The 19,369-nt window shown below is 43.4% G+C and overlaps 1 protein-coding gene across 7 annotated transcripts in view; it reads right to left on the reverse strand.

Annotated features, from left to right (window-relative positions):
- Positions 1–19,369, reverse strand: part of ARID4B (AT-rich interaction domain 4B) — an 852,780-nt gene that overhangs the window by 628,231 nt on the left and 205,180 nt on the right. The window lies entirely within an intron of this gene.

The raw sequence follows: 19,369 nt of genomic DNA on the forward strand, positions 1-19,369 counted from the left end.
CATCCTCTGGTAGCGCATTCCATGTATCCACCACCCTCTGTGTGAAAAAGAACTTCCTGGCGTTTGTTCTAAACCTCTCCCCTTTCAATTTCTCTGAGTGCCTCCTTGTACTTATTGATCCCCTTAATTTGAAAAATCTGTCCCTGTCTATTTTTTCTATGCCTTTCATGATCTTGAAGGTTTCTATCATGTCTCCTCTAAGTCTCCACTTTTCCAGGGAGAAAAGCCCTAGCTTTTTCAGTCTGTCAGTATATGAGAGGTCCTCCATGCCCTTAATTAGCTTAGTTGCTCTTCTCTGGACCCTCTCAAGTACCTCCATGTCCTTCTTGAGGTACGGTGACCAGAACTCAACACAGTACTCCAGGTGCGGGTGCACCATAGCACGATACAGTGGCAGAATGACTTCCTTTGTCCTGGTCGTGATACCCTTCTTAATGATACCCAACATTCTGTTTGCTTTCCTTGAGGCTGTGGCACACTGCGCCGACGCCTTCAATGTTGTGTCTACCATCACTCCCAGGTCTCTTTCAAGGTCGCTCATCCCTAGCACTGATCCCCCCATTTTGTAAGTGAACATCAGGTTTTTTTTCCCTATATGCATGACCTTGCATTTCCCTATGTTGAAACTCATTTGCCACTTTTTGGCCCATTTTTCCAGTGTTGTCAGATCTTTTTGGAGATCTTCGCAGTCCTCCATGTTATTGACCTTGCGATATAGTTTGGTGTCATCCGCAAATTTAATAACCACATTTTGTTCCTGCCTCCAGGTCGTTAATGAATATATTGAATAGGAGTGGTCCCAGCACCGACCCCTGTGGAACTCCGCTCGTGACCCATTGCCAGTCTGAGTAATGGCCCTTTACTCCAACCCTCTGTTTCCTGTCCGCCAGCCAGTTTTTGATCCATCGGTGGACCTCCCCTTGCACCCCATGGTTCCATAGCTTCCTTAGTAGTCTTTCGTGTGGCACCTTGTCGAAGGCTTTTTGGAAGTCAAGGTAAATGATATCTATGAATTCCCCTTTATCCACCTGGCTGGTTACCCCCTCAAAGAAGTATAATAAGTTTGTGAGGCATGACCTGCCCTTGCAGAAGCCATGCTGGCTTGACTTTAGCTGCCCATAGTTGTCGATGTGTTCCCAGATGCTGTCTTTAATCAGTGCTTCCATCATCTTTCCCGGGACTGAGGTCAAGTTCACCGGCCTGTAGTTTCCTGGGTCTCCCCTTGAGCCTTTCTTGAAGATGGGCGTGACATTTGCTATTTTCCAGTCTTCCGGAATCTCTCCAGTTTTTAAGGATAGGTTGCATATTTGTCGAAGTGGCTCAGCTATTTCGTTCCTTAGTTCCTTGAGTACCCTTGGGTGAATGCCATCCGGACCTGGCGATTTGTCGCTCTTTAGCCTGTCTATCTGCCTGAGGACATCCACCTTGCTCACCTCTAGCTGGACCAGATTTTCATCCTGCTCTCCTTTTACGATCTCCTCGGGCTCCGGAATGTTGGTTGTGTCCTCCCTCGTGAAAACTGATGTGAAGAACTTATTTAGCCTGTCAGCTATCTCCTTTTCCTCTTTTACCACTCCCTTTCTGTCCCCATCATCCAAGGGTCCCCCTTCCTCCCTTGCTGGTTGCTTCCCCTTAACGTACCTGAAGAATGATTTGAAGTTTGTTGATTCCCCTGCCAGTCTCTCTTCATATTCTTTTTTTGCTTTCCTAACCACTCGATGACACTCCTTTTGGTGTTTTTTGTGTTCCTTTTGGTTCTCCTCTGTTTTGTCCTTTTTCCATTTTTTGAATGATGCTTTCTTGTCACTTATCACCTTTTTCACTGCATTTGTTATCCACACTGGGTTTTTTGTTCTATTTTTTTTGCACCCTTTCCTGTACTTGGGGATGCACAGGTTCTGTGCTTCATGCACTGTGCCCTTGAGTATGGTCCAGGCATTTTCTACGGACTCCATCTTCCTTTCCCACCATTTTCCTCATGGCATCATAATTCCCTTTTTTGAAGTTAAGTGCAGTCATTGTAGTTCTTTTCACCTTTGATGATCCAATTTCTAGCCTGTACTGGATCGTGTTATGATCGCTGTTTCCTAGTGGGACTAGTACCGCCACCTCCTTAGCGGGTCCCCCTAGTCCGTTGAGGATTAGGTCAAGAGTGGCATCACCCCGTGTTGGTTCCGTGACCAGCTGTTCCATGAAACAATCCCTCGTGACCTTGGTGGAGGATGGGCTGGGGAGGGCTTCAATGGCTGGGAGGGTGTAGATGGACTGGAGTGAGCTTTGACGGAGACTTCAGTAGTTGGAAACCAAGCACTGTACCAGGAAGAGCTTTGGATTCTTGCCCAGAAATAGCTAAGAAGAAGAAGAAAAAAAAAAACCAACAAATTTTTAGATTGAATCAGGTTGGGTAGACTAGATGGACCATTCGGGTCTTTTATCTGATGTCATCTACTATGTTACTATGTTAATTTAATTGACATACCCCTTGCTTGGAAAACCTGAAGAAAGACAACAGTATATAAGAGGGCCGTCCAAAAAGTATCAGACCTTTATTCATAAAAAATACTCGTATTCAGATACAACAATCTTATACTAATCTCCTTCAAAGTAGTTCCCTTGGGCTTCCACACACTTCTTCCAACGGTTCTGTCACTGTTTGAAGCAGCGCTGGAGCACCTCGCAACTGGTCTGTCTCTATGATGTCTTCTCTTGACTGGAATCTGGTCTCTTTCAGGGGCATTTTCAGCTTGGGGAAAACCAAAAGTCACACGGAGCCATGTCGGGAGAGTAGGGAGCCTGAGGAATCACAGGTGTTGTGTTTGGCCAGGAAACTCCGTATCAAATGTGAAGAATGGGCAGGTGCATTATCGTGATGGAGCTGCCAATTGCCCGCTGCCCACAGTATCTCATAGCATTAAGAAGGCGACGCAGAACTTCTTGGTAGTACCCCTTGGTGATGATTATGCCATGTGGTGCATATTCGTGATGAACCAAGTCACTGGAGTCAAAGACGACGGTCAGCGTGACTTTGACATTGCTGCGGGCCTGCCTTGCTTATTTTGGCCTTGGAGATGTTGAATGCTTCCATTGTGATGACATCAACTTGGTTTCTGGGTCTTACCCATAAACCCAGGCCTCATCGCCAGTGATCACTGTGCTAAGGAAGTTAGGATCACTGTTCACAGTCTTCAGCATGTCCCATGTGATCTCAAAATGAAGTTGCTTCTGCTCGATCGTCAGCAGCTTTGGCAAAGAACTTCGCTGAAATTCTCCTGAAGCCCAAATCCTCAGTCAAAATGGAATGAATGGATCCAACGCTGATGCTCGCCTCATCTGCAAGTTCTCTGATCATGATTCGACGATCCTGCATCACCAGGGTCCTCACTTGGTCAATGACGATCTTCATTTCTGGATTTTGAGGGCTTAATAGAACATGCTTCATTCTCCACTGATGTGCGGCCATCTCTGAGCAGATGTACCACTCCTTTATCTGTGTGGTGTCCATTACTTCATCCCCGAAGGCCTGTTGAATCTTGAGGATTGTTTCCACTTGGGAATCACCAAGCTTTACATAAAATTTAATGCAGTAGCGTTGTTTAACTTTTTCTGTCATTTTGTCAAAAACGAAAATCTGACGACACTCACTTACACTTCCTCACTCATCAGCAGTCTGATGACGACTGACAGCTTCTGTAGGTGGGAAAAAATTCAAGCATGTGCATTAGTGTCACCTACATACGTGCACCAAACCATGCCTCCCTAGCTTTATTTGTTTACACAAGAAAAATTAAGGTCTGATACTTTTTTTTCCCCCAATAATTTTTATTGATAATGCAGCCAACTTCAAAACAGGAAAACAGAAGCCACATCACAAAGAATAGGCAATAACAGAACAAACTGTCCAGGGAGGAGAACAGAAAGATTCAACCACCTGGGAGCAGAAATGAAATATTAGCATACAGTGTTCACATAATACAAAAGTGCATCATCTTAGCTGGTCACAAGTGGTTCAACACTCCCCAAAAGGGGAACTGGGTAGATGCGCTAAGAGGGCATCCTCCTGGAGAATTAGCCATAGCTGCACTTTCCTTTTATAGTAAATGGACCCCATACCCCACTCACCACCACAACCATACCAACAGACACACAACAGCCAGCAATACATACCATACTAACCACACCAAATAGGCCCCAGGCAAACCCCCATAGACACCCCAACCATACACCTCCCATTCACACCGGCTTGAGAGCAGAGAGACAGTAACAAGCCCCAGAGATCCAGCACAGCAAAAATCACGGTGATACAGAGGACACAGCCGCCTCAGCCTCCATCTGGAATGTCTTCCACAGCGAAACATAAAGATGTTTGTCGTTGGAAAGGGCAGAATCTCATAGGAGGCGACCTCCTTCATTCTTTGTAACCACTGCAGGAAAGATGCAGGTGTCGAATCCACCCAGTGCTGTAGAAAGAGCTTTTTTACCAACAGGAGCGTGATATATAAAAACTTCCGATGTGGGAGAGCAAATCCCTCCTGGAGAAGCTCCCTCTTATCTCCCAGCAGAAACAAACCATAATCCCGTGGCACTTGCCAACCCATCAACCCATCAAGGAAAGGTAGAACTTGGATGCAAACCGCCACATGAGAGCATTCCAGAAACATATGGACCAAGGTTCCCATGGACTTCAGCCAATGGGAGCAGGTGGCATCATCCCACAGACCCATAACCCTACCCGAGCTCTTGAGATATAAGCCCTGTGCAAGATTTTAAATTGCATTTCTCTAAGATCTGTAGAGCCCACTAGAAGAGAGATATTAGCAAAAAGGTCCAAAAAGTGGGCTCTGGTGTAGTCAGCTGCCAGATCGCTAGACCACAGGCTAGCCACCCTTTCAAGATCTGGAGCTTAAGCACCTTGTATCACGTGGCCAATTTATTCATCTGCGAGGGTACCAAACCAATTGTGCGTCCAATCTGCCCAGGGACCACTGCTCCCCTCACTGATGTGCTAAGGAAGAATAGTAATGTCTGACTTGTAGAGAGGCCCAAAACTGATTGGTAAGGAGTTCCCATTTGGATTGTAGCTATGCAAAAGTAGGGAAATCCACCATGCCCCCCTCAGAAAGATGCCGCAGACTGACACAACCCCAGGACTCCCACAATTAGAACCTCGAGTTTCCCATCTCCGGAGTAAAGTCAACATTCCCCATCAAAGGGAGGAAAGGAGAGGCCCGAGGGGAACGCTGCTGTCTCTGTTGCCACCACCACGTTAGGCGCAAAGGGTGTAAAAAGTGAAGTCGAGAGCCTGCATCTCGATATCTGCTGTGGTGACACATGCAGTAAGGATAAGAAGGAATGGGGAGCACACCATACCGTCATCCACCAGGTGGGGGAAAATTTGTAGCCTCCCGCAATGCCCTCATGCACAAACTTCATCAGGGCTGCCACATTATACAAGCGAATATCCGGTAAGTTCAGTCCACCCAACCGCGTGTCCAGACACAGAGTAGTGGAACTGATCCTGGCAGGACACAACAACTAAACAGTGGCGAAAACATCTCACATGGTCCACAGAAGAAATTCAATCCAGCAAAGCCACGGTCCGACCCTCAGCTTGCACCTCATTCACTGGGCAGGCAATTTATCCAGGATGGAATGGAGGTGCGTCGGGGATTCCAAAGTAACCATCCCATTATTGTGGTGGATGTGGACTTTTGCGGGTACTGAAGGTCAAATTTGATTCCCCTGGAATGCAGCTGGGTGCAGTATGGAGCCAGGGCCCTACAACGCTCCGAGAGCTTAGCTGAAAAGTCCTGGAATACTAAAATTTTGTTGCTCTGGTAGTCCAGATTTCAGGTCTGTCGGTGAGCTTCCAAGATTTTAGCTTTTATAGCATAATTTAGAAAACGGACTATCACCGGTCATGGGCGGACACGCTTGGCCCACAGAGCCCCATAGCCGTGCACCCACTCCACTTGTACTGGGCCCAGAGATTTTGCCAGCCCCAGAGATTGCAGCAGCCAATTTGCTACCAAGTCTCCCAGCTCTGAATCTTTTACAGTCTGTGACAATCCTATGAGCCGAATATTATTTCAGCAGCTCCAGCTTTCTGTCTCTTCTGCACACTCCTCCAGGGATCTCACTTGGGTCTCCAGTACAGTAATGCGCTGCTCCGCCCGGTCTTGTTGCGCCATGATTCGCTCTTCTGCTTGTTGGATGCATGTCCAGCGATGCTGTCCTTGACTTCTTCCAGCACGGTATGAAGTTTGGACAATTTTTTGTCAAGCAGTTGAGAGAGATGGCGGACGGAGACCTGCATGCTGTCCTCATGTGGGGGCGGACTGACGATCGCTTGGCTGAAAGCTGCCATGTTGGGAGTCTTGATAAGTTTTTCTTTCCCAGGCCGCAATGTTTTTATGGGCATAATTGCCGTGCTGCAGCGCTGTACCCTCCGAGAGGCCCTTGCTGGGTAGACACTAACCGGGAGATGACGGTATCCCACAGTAGAAATATATTTGCTGACAAGCATGATTTAGAGGATTTTTATTAGCAGGAGAAGCGGAGCTCAGTCAAGTGGCGTCTGATCAGCGCGCTGCTATCACATGACCCCCCACTGCCATCAAGTGACCCCCAAGGTCTGATACTTTTTGAATGGCCCTCGTTTAAATAAAAGATGAAGCTGAATGATTTAGAAAGACTTTCATTTTAGTATTTCTGGTAAGGTGATTCCTAGAACAGGTCACTGTGTCCTAGAACAGTGAAAAGGTCACTGTACCTAAGCTAACACATTGTTTCAAGATGTCCAATACATTGAAATAAATAATGATCTCAGCTGACAGGAGCAAAACTAAATAGCACGTAATAGGTCATTATACTGTTGCTAGGGAAAATTACGAAATAAAATTAACAAGAAATCATGTGATAAAAACTAACCACTAGAACATTGCTGGAGTATATAATTTAACATTGGATCTTAATGAAATAATTGTATTGTAATTGAATGATGTACTAACTTACTTGAATAATAAATGAATGATGCCATAAACCTAATAAAATGGCCAGTCACTTGTGATTCAGAGAAATTCTTGGTTGGAATTCTACCAATTAATAGATCGCCAAGAACTCCCAAGGCCTTGAATGTTCAAACTACAAATTGTCTGGTAGCTATTCCTTAATCTCCTTCAAAGATGAGGGTGTATAAAGCCTGCCCTTGTAGTTATTCAGAGCAAACAGGATGTTTCAGTATCTTCGACGTCTGGTTGAAGAAGAATGTGAAGATCAACTGACGGCTCAATATTGTTCTCTTGGGTGTCGAGTGTCTTTTGTGAGGAGTCCAAGATCTGGTTCTGGATTTTCTTTTGAAACTCTGCTCAAACTGGGCTGATACCAGTTGCATTTGGGAGGGGCTTGAATTACCTGAGCCTATAACATAGCAGCCAACTTCTTCTGGACAATGTCTCTAATTTTATCCTTTAAAAATGGCACTAGTACTGTACAGATCAATACAGATGCAGTGTTCTCCCCAGAAATTTTGTCTAGCCGGGTGGCATGAAAAAGTAGCGGCTGGGGCGGGACAGGGAAATTTGGTGGTGGGGAAAATTAAATGTGCACCATTTTTATTAGTTAATTATTATTAATTATTTTCCAATGCTCAATATGACTTCCTTTTTTAAGGTTTGACACTTTATTTATTTATTCATTTATTTAGCCCGTCCTCTCAAAGGAGCCCAGAATGTGTTACAAGAGTACATTCACAGTATAAGAAAGACAAACCTTGGTGGGAAAAATGAACTTGGTATACATAGAAGTAAAAATTTCAGCTTTTACAGTATAGTTATAACATACACATTTGGAAATATAGACTTAGTGGAAATAGGGTGTTTTAAAATTGCAGCATTTTCCGAAAAGACATAGCCTATGGTGGCTTAAATTACATCATTTTCCAAATGGACATAGCCTAACATAAGGTAAAATAGCTTTGTAGGTTTGTGTGTCATTGAAGTATGGGGGTTTTTGGTCCGGTGGTCCGACGCAACGGTCAGTCAGTGATGCAGACATAAGCTAAGGAGCTGGGTTTGTAAAGAGGAAGGTTTTCAAGGCTTTCCTGAAGTTCTATAGACTGTTTAAAGATCTGACAGATGGGGGAGATCCAAGATGGCCGACGGGAGTACCTGGCTGTTTTTCCTTTTTGTGCGGTGTTCACTCTCATCCTGCAATGCCGAAGAGAAGGGGACGAAGTACCGCTGTAGCCTCGCGGCGTCCTGACCCCGCTAGACTCGGCAATATCGAAGACCTAATACGCCGGATGCAGGAAGTGTCGGCGGAGGCGTCGGCTTCCCCGTTGGGAGCACTCGGTGGTGAGCAGGATGTGGTCTCCCCAGGCTTGGAGATATCGTTAAGCCCCGATGCCAGAACTCCATCCCCTCTTCCTCAGAATACCAGCTCCCCTTGGACAGTAGAGCCATCGGAGGTCGGTGAGCTCCTGCCCTTTGAGGCTTTGGTCACCGGACATGGGAGACTGGATTTGAACTCCTATGTTCTGAGTCCGGTAATGGCTGAGGCTCAGAGCAACAAGAGGGAATGCAGCTTCCAGGAGAACAGCATGCAGGAAGAAAGGTCAGCAATAGTTAATTTTCCTATTCAAAAAGAACAATTTGTTGAAATAGAGAAACCTAGAGAAATAACTCTTGAGGCGATATGGGATCTGGTGGCAGATTTGACAAAATCTATAAAACCCCAAATTTCCCAAATTGAATTAAAGTTAAATATCCATGAAATAAATATTAAAGGTTTACAAACAGATATTCAGGACCTTAAAGATTCAAATGTTGCCACCAAACAACTTAATGAAACGTTAATGAAAGACAATATAAATATGAGAAGAAAATTGGAAGCTTTAGATAATCTTTCTCGTAATAACAATCTCAGGCTGATTAATTTTCCCAAAGTGGCAACAATATCTCCGAGAGAGATGATAAAAAGATATATGATAGAAATCTTGGATATATCAGAAGAATTGCTTCCACCTTTAACTCAGGTCTATTATCTGCCTATTCGGAAAATTGAAGGACAACATCAACAACATCAAGAACCACAATTACCTACAGAGGTCCAACAGAATTTAAATGTTTCACTGATATTAGAACAGTCGGACAAGGAAATTGCGACACCTGCAACTTTACTTCTCACTGTTGCCTTAGCACCGGATAAAAACTGGTTGCTGAGACTTTACTTCAAAAATAAGTCAAAATAATTTTTGGAATTTAAAATACAAATATTTCCGGATCTGGCTCGAGATACCCAGAGGCGTCGTCGTGAATTTCTGATTTTGAAGCCGGGAGTTATCGCTCTTGGAGCCTCTTTCTTCTTAAGACACCCATGTAAATGTGTGATAATATATCAAAAGCAAAAATATGTTTTCTTTGATCCTATACAACTGACAACCTTTCTGTCAGCAGCACACCTGAAAGCTGGGATTAATACAACATGAGTGTTCATTGTTTGATTTGGTCACTTCCTTCAGCTAACTGTGTCCCTGTTTTTCTTTTTATTGATATATTACTAAGATTTTTGTAAGGCTCACTGTTTAACATCTTGGATCCATTAATATGAGGACTTCAGGAGGAGATTAAGATTATTTTTGCTATGATTATAATTATTGATTTGCTTGGAATGTGTTCTTTAATGCCTCTCCTTTCTGTACAAGTGTATACTTGATTGTTTATTTGAAAATTGATAAATAAATAATTAAAAAAAAAAAAAAAAAAAAAGATCTGACAGATGGGGGAATGATGTGCCATAATCTGGGTATGAAATGGGAATAAGAGCGTTTCCGGGCTGTTTCAGATCTGTGTGAGCGTCCGGGTAGAATGGCTAGCCGTTTTTCTGCTTGGGATCTCAGTGATCGGTTGGGGACATAAATTTGTAGTTTCAATGCTATGTAGCTTAGTGTCATCTTGTGGAATGTCTTGAAAGCTAGAACCAGGGCTTTAAAAATACATCATTTTCGGATAGGCAGCCAGTGCATGGATCTTAGTGCAGGGGTGACGTGGTCATGGAAGCCCAGGTTTTTCAGGAGTTGGATTGCAGTGTTTTTCATTCCTTGGAGACGGTTTTTGCGGGTATGCCTACTAGTAGCATTGTTCCAGCAGCATTTAAGCCACCCTTGAAAAAGAGTAATGCAGATCCTCTTATTCCGAATAACTACTGGCCAGTATCAAACCTTCCATTTCTTTCAAAGCTACCATACTTGAGAGAGTGGCATTCAACCAACTTCAAACTTATGTTGAATCAGTTAATGCTTTCCATTCCCAGCAATCTGATTTTTGTTTAAGACATAGTACAGAGACAGTAGTTCCTGCCTTAGGGCTCCTTATACAACACTGTGAAAGCAATTCTGCCACAGCAAATGCACTGAAGCCCATAGGAATTGAATGGACTTTGGTACATTTGCCAATGTGACAAACCTACTGCATTCCCGAGGTTTGTCATAGGGAAGTATAAGAAAGTATACAAACCCCGGTGCAGAAGGGCTGACCAGGTCAGTGCACAGGACAGTAAGTTAGCTGACTACCCTATGAGAGAGGAAGAAGAAATGGAAATAGAACAGGAAAGCTTTGACTTACCTGAAGCAGTCCCAAAGCCAGGCAAGAAGAATCTGCCTTTCTATTATCCAGTGCCTGTAAGGCAGAAAGCTCACAAACAGTTTCCCCTCAGAGAAACATCACAGGCTGAGGAAGGAATGCCCTTCCTCCATCAGAAAACAAGGGGGAGTGTTTGTTTCCCTCAGCTTAAAGCCAGGCTCGTCAGAGAGCATAGGGGAGGAGAGAGAGGCTTGGAAGAAACGTGACCTCTCAGGCCTTGAGCATGCGCACATGCTCAAGGCCCAGCACCGGAGGCAGATTTTCGGGCACCGGCACAGCACAGGACATGCTGGTGCCGGTGCGGAGGCTACATCAAAGTAAGAAGAGGGTTCGGGTGGGTTGGGGGGACCTCAGGTTGCGGCGGGGGGTGCCCGATGGCTGCAGGGGGGTGCCGGATCGCGGGGGGAGAGGGTGCCGATTCGCAGGGGGGGCCTTCGGGGGGAGCAATGCCGATTCTCGTGGGGGGGAGCAGCGTTGCTGGCCTCAGGGGGGGAATGGGGAACCTATCAAAGCGAGTTTCCATTATTTCCTATGGGGAAACTCGCTTTGATAAATGAGCATTTTGGATTACGAGCATTCTCCTGGAACAGATTATGCTCGTAATCCAAGGTACCATTGTATATTTGTTTTATTTTTTCAAAGAGGTCAAGGCAGATAATTTTAAAATATGCAATGTCACCTCAGTAACAACTATAGAAAAATAGACATAGTACAAAATATAGATAGCAGATTATAAATTCTCAAAACTGGCACATTTCGATCACTAAATTGAAAATAAAATCATTTTTCCTACCTTAGTTTTAATTTAATTAGTTTTTGGTGATTTAATTAGTTTTTGGTTGGACTTCCTTCTGACTATGCATCCAATATTTCTTTCTTTCTGCCTCCAGCATGCTTCCTTTCATTCAGACCTCATTCCCTTCCCCAACCAACATCTCTTTCTCTCTCCCTCCACGAGTCCAACTTTTCTTCCTCTCTCCTCCACTCCTATTGGCAACATGTTTCCCCCTCTATCCCTCCTCTGTTATGATCTTGCATCTCTCTGTTCTTCCTCAGGGTCTCCTCCCCTCTGTCTCTTCTGTCTGCACCTCCCATAGTCCAGCATCTGCCTTATGTCATAAAAAAATGATGGCAGATAAAGACCAAATGGCCCATCCAGTCTGACCCTTTGGTCCAGGCCTGTGTCTCTCTGTCTTTCTTCTGCTTACAAACACCCTCAACCCCGTGTCCAGCATTTGTTCTCTTTTCTTCCAGGTTTTCCTCTACCTCTCTCTCTCTCTCTCTCCTTCTTTCCTCCTTTGGTCAAGAATCTTTCCACCTCTCTTTATCTCTCTTCCCTCTATACACCCCCAAGTTCAACATCTGCCCCCTCTTTTCTACCTCTCTTTTGTTTCAGATTTCTCCCTCTATCTTCCTTCTGCTAACATTTCAAGTCCTTCCACCTTTGTTCCAGGTCTTTCTGGCTCGCTCACTCTCTTTGTCTTCCACCTTCCCAGGCCTGCCATATCTCTCTCCACGGCTCAGGGTGTTTCCCCTCTCTGAAGTCTCTTTCTCTCCCTCTATACCCCTCTAGTCCAGCATCTGCCCTTTCTTCCCCCTCTCTCTTGGTTCAAGTCTGCTATCCCGCCCCTCAAGGTCATTTTCTCTGTCTCCTCCTCTCTCCTCCACCCCCTCCCCATGTCCACATCCAGCGTCTCTGAAAAGATTTTTTTAAGTTACCAACGAATTCATACACCATTTCCCCTGTAATATCAACCATAGCCAATCCAGGTCACTAGTACCTGGCCAAAACACAAAGAATAGCAACATTCCATGCTACTGATCCAGGGCAAGCAGAGGCTTCCCCCATGTCTTAATAATAGACTATGGATTTTTCCTCCAGGAACTTGTCCAACCCTTTCTTAAAACCAACAATGCTATCCGCTCTTACCACATCCTCTGGCAATGCATTCCAGAGCTTAACTATTTTCTGAGTGCAAAATAATTTCCTCCAATTGGTTTTAAAAGTATTTCCTTGTAACTTCATCAAGTATCCCCTAGCCTTTATAATTTTTGAAATCTCGATCCACTTGTACCCCTCAGCCATCTCTTTTCCAAGCTGAAGAGCCCTAACCATTTTAGTCTTTCCTCATACGAGAAGAGTTCCATCCCCTTTACCATCTTGGTTGCTCTTCTTTGAACCTTTTCTAGCGCCACTATATCTTTCTTGAGATTAGGAGACCGGAATTGAATGCAATACTCCAGATGAGGTCACACCATGGAGCAATACAGGGGCATTATAACATATTTCTTGTAGCCTTATAGTCTTGTTAGCCATCCCTTTTTTATTAATTCCTAGCATTCTGTTTGCTTTTTTGGCCACCATTGCTCATTGGGCGGAAGGTTTAATTGTATTGTCTACAATGATACCCAGATCCTTTTCTTGGGCACTAATCCCCAAAATGGACCCTAGCATCCGGTAACTCTGATTCAGGTTATTCTTTCTAATGTGCATCACTTTGCATTTGTCAACATTAAATTTCACCTACCATTTGGACGCCCAGTCTTCCAATTTCCTAAGGTCCGCCTGCAATTTTTCACACAGTTTAGTGTCATCTGCAAATTTAATCACCTCACTCATTGTTCCAATTTACAAATCATTTATAAATAAGTTAAATAGCATCGGTCCCAGTACAGACCCCTGCAGCACTCGACTATTTACTCTCCCCCCTCCCCCCCATTGAGAAAAATGACCATTTAACCCTACCCTCTGTTTTCTATCCGATAACCAATTCCTAATCCACAACTGAACTTTGTCACCATGACACTTTAATTTTCTCAGGAGCCTCTCGTGAGGAACTTTATTACAAGCTTTCTGAAAATCTAGATACACTAACAACTGGCTCATCTTTATCCACGTGTTTAGTCACATCTTCAAATTAGTCAAGCAAATTGGTGAGGCAAGATCTCCCTCGGCTGAACCCATGCTGACTCCATCTCATTATGTTTAAATGTGATTTATTAAAATTTCAAAAGATGCGCAAGCAATGCAAACAAGAAAATACAGCAATATTCTCAAATATGTGCACAATACAGAGCCTTCCCCCTATCAGCTCCCCCCCCAATCCCCGTGTAGAGAAAGCATTTCAAGAGCACATAAAACAAAAACAAAAACAGTCACAAGTTCAATAATCTGCTTCTCGCATGAGGAATAAGATCCATCCAAAAATGTTCCCAAATTTGACAGAAGCGACAGCCAGGTCTCTACAAAAGTCTTTTAAGGGAGTAAAAACTTTGACATCTCTATTAGTGCAGTTTGTTCTTGTTTCATCTGAAGGCTTTCAAGCAACATCTGATGATAGTGCTTTCCTGAGGACTGGACTAATACTATTATCATTATTATTATTTTTGATTGATTTGTTTTGTCAAGGTGAAATGTTATATATTGATGGAAGTTTAATATGGTGCTTTAGTTAGATTGTGAGCCTTTTGGACAGATAGGGAAGTTTTAAGCACCTAATGACTACTACTACTGTAACCTGTTCTGGGCTCCTGGGGAGAAAGGGCTATAAAAATTAATAAATAAGAGGAACGTTAGTGCAGACTGGCTGGGTAGGTACCCTGTAAAAGGATGTCCTTCCCAGCTACAGACCTCAAACACCAAATGTGTCTCCAACCAGACAGAGCTAACCCAGGCAACCTGGGTACCTCTATTACCAAATAGTCTCTAAAATAAAACCCAATAATAAAAAAAAACAAAAATAATAAACAGAGCAAATCAGAAAGCCACCTTCAACTCACGTGTAGGAGTAGAAGTTGAGGGGTACAGAGCTGGATCAGAGAACATGGAGTTGTAAACTATAAATGATGCCTTCTACACAAATTCGCCAGTAGAGATGAATAACCTTCTGGTTCAAGACTTGTATTTAACAGCATTAGCATCATATTTGTTATTTGAATGTTATCATTTGTTCTTATTAGATGCTTCATAAGTATTATGTCTCCCTTTTAGTATGTATTACATCTCTCTTATTTGAATTTAGTGTTGTTAATAAGTACAATCGTTTCATGGTGTTCCTATTATTCAGTTTCAATTTACTGATTTTGACTTTACCTCATTCATTGTATTTGTATTTATATTTGATTTTTTTTTTACTACTGTTATGCTATTAACAAAGTTTAGATTTATGTTGAATTATACCTGCTCTATGCCACCTCGGGAGAATCTCTTCATAAAGGTGGTAAATAAATCCAAATAAATAAATACAATACATTAAAAGGAATAACAAGTAACTGAAGAACAAAGGCACAAAGAAAACTCAAAGTACTTCTACATGTGAACTTTAATAAAATACAAATTCAGATGGCAAAAGTAAGGAAACAAAATATTAGGTTTTTTGCAGTCTGTATGGTAATATCTCAAAATTAACAGACTGTTAAACTTAAATGGACCAAGTAACCTTGCATACCAAAGGGGGAATGGGACTTGAATAACGCTATTTTGTGGTTACACATTCAAAGCAGTTAACATACATAAAAGTACCTGGAACACTACCACCAAAGCTACTGCAGAAAACCCAAGACATCATCTATAGGTGAAAGTATATATCACTCTTAGAAGCAGCTCTATCCAAGTTTCCAGGAAATAAATAGTCACCATTTTAGGAAAAAGGTAAAATATCAATTAAGGCAATAAACACTAAGGTCCGGATTCTGTATAGGACGGCTCAGGAGAGGCATCCTATACAGAATCGGGCCTACACTAAACCCAGATTCTGTAACCGGCGTCCATGATACAGACGCCGGTTACAGAATCAGGTTAGAGTAGACGTGGCCGCTATACTTTTTGCGGCAAGGGATCTTTCTGCCGCTATAAGTATAGCGGCCGCCTGTCCGATTGCCGGCAGGAGGGTGCCCAAACCCTCCTGCCAGAAGAGGCTCCCCCCCCCGACACTACCGATCACCGGCAGGAGGGTGCCCAATCCCTCCTGCTGGAAGATGCCCCCCCTCCGCACCCCCCCCGCGCTAACAGCCCTCAAACCTTCCCCCCACCAAACTAACCTTTACTTGTTGGCCAGACGGGTCTTGCCCGTCCAGCCGGCAGGCCCGCCTCATCGAAATGAGGCGGGCCCGCCCTTTCCCGGCCCATCCCGCGAAGCCTAAGGCCTGATTGGCCCAGGCTCTAGAAGCCTGGACCAATCAGGCCTTAGGCATAGCGGGTCCGCCCATCCCCACTTAATCTAAGGCCTACAATCGGGACGCACTTTGTAGAATCAGGGCCAAAAGCCCTAGTTTATATCTATTGCCACTTCCTAAAGAATATGTACTGTATTTTTGATGTACCTGACCATAAGAAGCACCCTAGATTTAGAGTAGGAAAACAAGGAAAAAAACATTCTGAATCGAAATGTATTCTAATATATACCAGGCTCTGCACCCAGCCTACCTCATTCCCTGCCAGGCTTTGCATCCTGTCCCCCTTCACTCCCTGCCAGGCTCTGCACCCTGTCCCCCCTCCCCTCTACATCTTTTTGCTAACTGAAATATGTTTAAAATACACAACATATGTTGGACTTGGCAAAGGCTACTGAGGTCTATTTAGTAAAAATATATGAAAGAGCTTGTCTTACTGGAATATTTCACAGAGTGCTGAGCTTCTCCTGGGTGGAGGGAGGGGAAGGAGCAAGACAGGAGCTGCTACCGACTTGGCCATTAGCTGAAGAGGCTGAAAGAGGGAAGGAAGGCGCTGCGGGAGCCCAAGTCAGAACCAGTCCCGGGTCTCCCCCCAGATTAGATCCAAGCCAGCACCAATCGCAAGCCAGGCACCATCTCTATTTTTCCTTCATACTCTTTCTGATTGGCGTAGTTCTTGCTTAAGGTTATCAGGGACACCCTTCCTCCAAAACTGAGACCCAAATTTCTCTTTAACAGCAAAGTTTCTTTCAGGAGCCACTGCATCTAAGGTGGACGTTAGACTAGTACTCCAACCCCAAGCTGGATCGGAGCCAGAGTCTGACACAATTTCCTCCTATCCAGAGCCTCCCTCCGAAACCAGTACTGAGTCAAGTGTTGTCTCCTCCAGATCAGAGCGCTGCATCTCTCCCTCCCCGATGAGTGGATCGTGGGGCGATGTAGGCCAGTCCCAGATACTTCCTGACTGTGTGCCACTTCCCGCTTGTGCTGGTCACTAGGTGGCAGCCTTCACATGATGTTGAGGCAAGCGGCACACAAGCACGCTCCTGCATGGGCCCGAATGCAATCAGTTCTCACGAGTCCCGTGAGAAGTGGTGCAGGCCCATGCAGGAGTGTGCTTGTGCACCGCTGGCCCCGACATCATGAGGAGGCTGCTGTCCAGCAAATAGCACAATTTAAAGGTACCGGGAGGAGTTTGTATATTCTCTCCATAAGTCGAACCCTTATTTCCACCTACTTTGGGGGGGGGGGAGTGTGTCCTTTGGAGCGAAAAATATGGTATCACTAAGGCCACATTTAAGTTCTTGACAATATAGGAGTTGAAGTCTTGAAGACATTTTGTATAGTTTAGAAATTGTACACATCATGCTACAAGATTTGATTTTCTGCCATCTCATGAAATAAAAAATATCCATAGGGGAACAAATATGCAAACAATGCCAAATCTGTTGAGAACTTTATAAAGAAACATATAACAAGTTTCCAAGTTTCCAAGTTTATTAGTTTTTAATATCCCGACCATCAAACAATTGTCTGGCCGGTTAACAATAAAATTAATAAAGAGTTTAAATGTAGTAGAATGTGCATGAAGATGTCTAAAATTAAACATAAATGACAAAGACTTGACGTACTGGAGTGTGAGGGCAATAGGGTAGGAAAGGGAAAAAGTTACATTGTATAGAAGAAATGGGAAAAGTGGGGGGGGATTGAACGAAGGGAAGGGGAGGCGTGAAGATGATGGATACTTGCCTAATGAAAGAAATAAAAAAGAGAGAGAGAGAGAAAAAAAAAAAAAGAATTTAGGTTTGATTAAAAGCGTCCCGAAATAAGAAAGTCTTTAGATTTATCTTGAATTTGGCTAATTGTTGTTCGTCGCGGAGGTATTGTGGAAGTGAGTTCCATAATGTAGGGGCGGTTATAGCAAAATTTGTTTTGCGAGTATAATAGAAGTCTTTTAGGGATGGAATATAGAGAAGTTTGTGGTCTGATGATCTTAATGTACGAGTGGAACTTTGAGGAATAAGGAGTTTGTCAAGAAATGTAGGTTGATGTAAGAGTTTGATTTTGAAAGTGAGTAGAATAATTTTATAAGTGATACGGTGGGAAATGGGAAGCCAATGGACTTCCTTTAAGAGAGGAGTGACATGATCAAATTTGCTTTTCTTATAGATAAGTTTTATTGCGGTATTTTGTATCAGTTGAAGGCGTCGTAATTCTTTTTGAGGGAGGCCATTAAGGAGAGAATTGCAGTAGTCTAGGTGAGAAATTACTAAAGAGTGGGTCAAGATGGTAATATTCAGTATTCAGTATGGAAATTAATGATCTGATGATGCAGAGTTTAAAGAAGCAGACTTTTACGACGGAGCTAATATGATCGTGAAAGGAGAGATCTCTATCGATAATGACGCCAAGTAATTTGATTTTAGATTCCATATGTAGTGGGATAGATTTGATGGAGATAGTTCATAGTAATGATTCGGATTTTTTGATGGGGAGTAGGAGCCCACAGGATTTGTCGATGTTAAGTGAAAGTTTGTTTGTGTATAGCCAATCTAATTTATTATTTATATCTTTTATGTCAGAGATGTTGGTGGTGTTAATAGGGTGAAGAAGTTGAATATCGTCCGCATAGGCGAAGATTGTAAATCCTATGGATTGGGCTAATGTGAGGAGAGGAGAGAGGAATACATTGAATAATAATGGAGATAGTATAGAACCTTGTGGGACTCCGAAAGTTTGAAATATAGTTGAGGAAGTTTCGTTTTTTACGCAGACTTTAGAGCTGCGTTCCTGAAAGTAAGATATGAACCAAGAGAGTGCAGAACCGGAAATGCGGCAGTCTTTTAATCTAGAGATAAGAAGAGAGTGATCGATGGTGTCAAAAGCTGCGGAAAGGTCTAGAGAGATTAGAATAACAGATTTTTGGTGTTCATGGTAGTATTGTATGGTTGAGATAAGGCCTAGTAGTGATAGTTCTGTAGAATGTGAAGAGCGAAAGCCTGTTTGGCAAGGATGTAATGCGTGAGTTTTTTCGAGAAATTCTGTTAATTGGGAGTGAATGATTTTTTCCGTAATTTTGGAGAGTAAAGGAAGATTTGCGATAGGACGATAGTTTTTGGGGAGAGAAGGATCTGAGTTGTATTGTTTGAGTTTTGGGAAGACGAGTGCTGTTTTCCAAATTTTGGGTACTAGGCTTTCGGAGAGAGATTTTGAAATCATTTCCCAGATGAATGGGCCGAAGAAGGAATAGAATTTTTTAAGTAAGAACGGTGGAATGCTCTCTAAGAGATTATTAGGAGAATTTAAAGATTGAATTATATGAAAGAGGTGTGCTAGTGAGGGCATTTTGAAAATGGTGCAAGAACTAAAAGAGAGTTGGGTAGATGCGTTGAAGGTTTGAGTGGGGGGGGTAGGTATAGATGGTCCGAGGTGAGATCTGATGTCTTTAATTTTTGTATCAAAAAATAGAGATAGTTCGTCAGCGGATGGTGAAGTCAAAATATGAGAGTTTTGGGGTTTTTTTGGAATATTGTGAGAGAGAGTGAGCAATATTGAAGAGA

Source organism: Geotrypetes seraphini, chromosome 3, assembly GCF_902459505.1.
Source record: "Geotrypetes seraphini chromosome 3, aGeoSer1.1, whole genome shotgun sequence".
Lineage (NCBI taxonomy): Eukaryota > Metazoa > Chordata > Amphibia > Gymnophiona > Dermophiidae > Geotrypetes > Geotrypetes seraphini.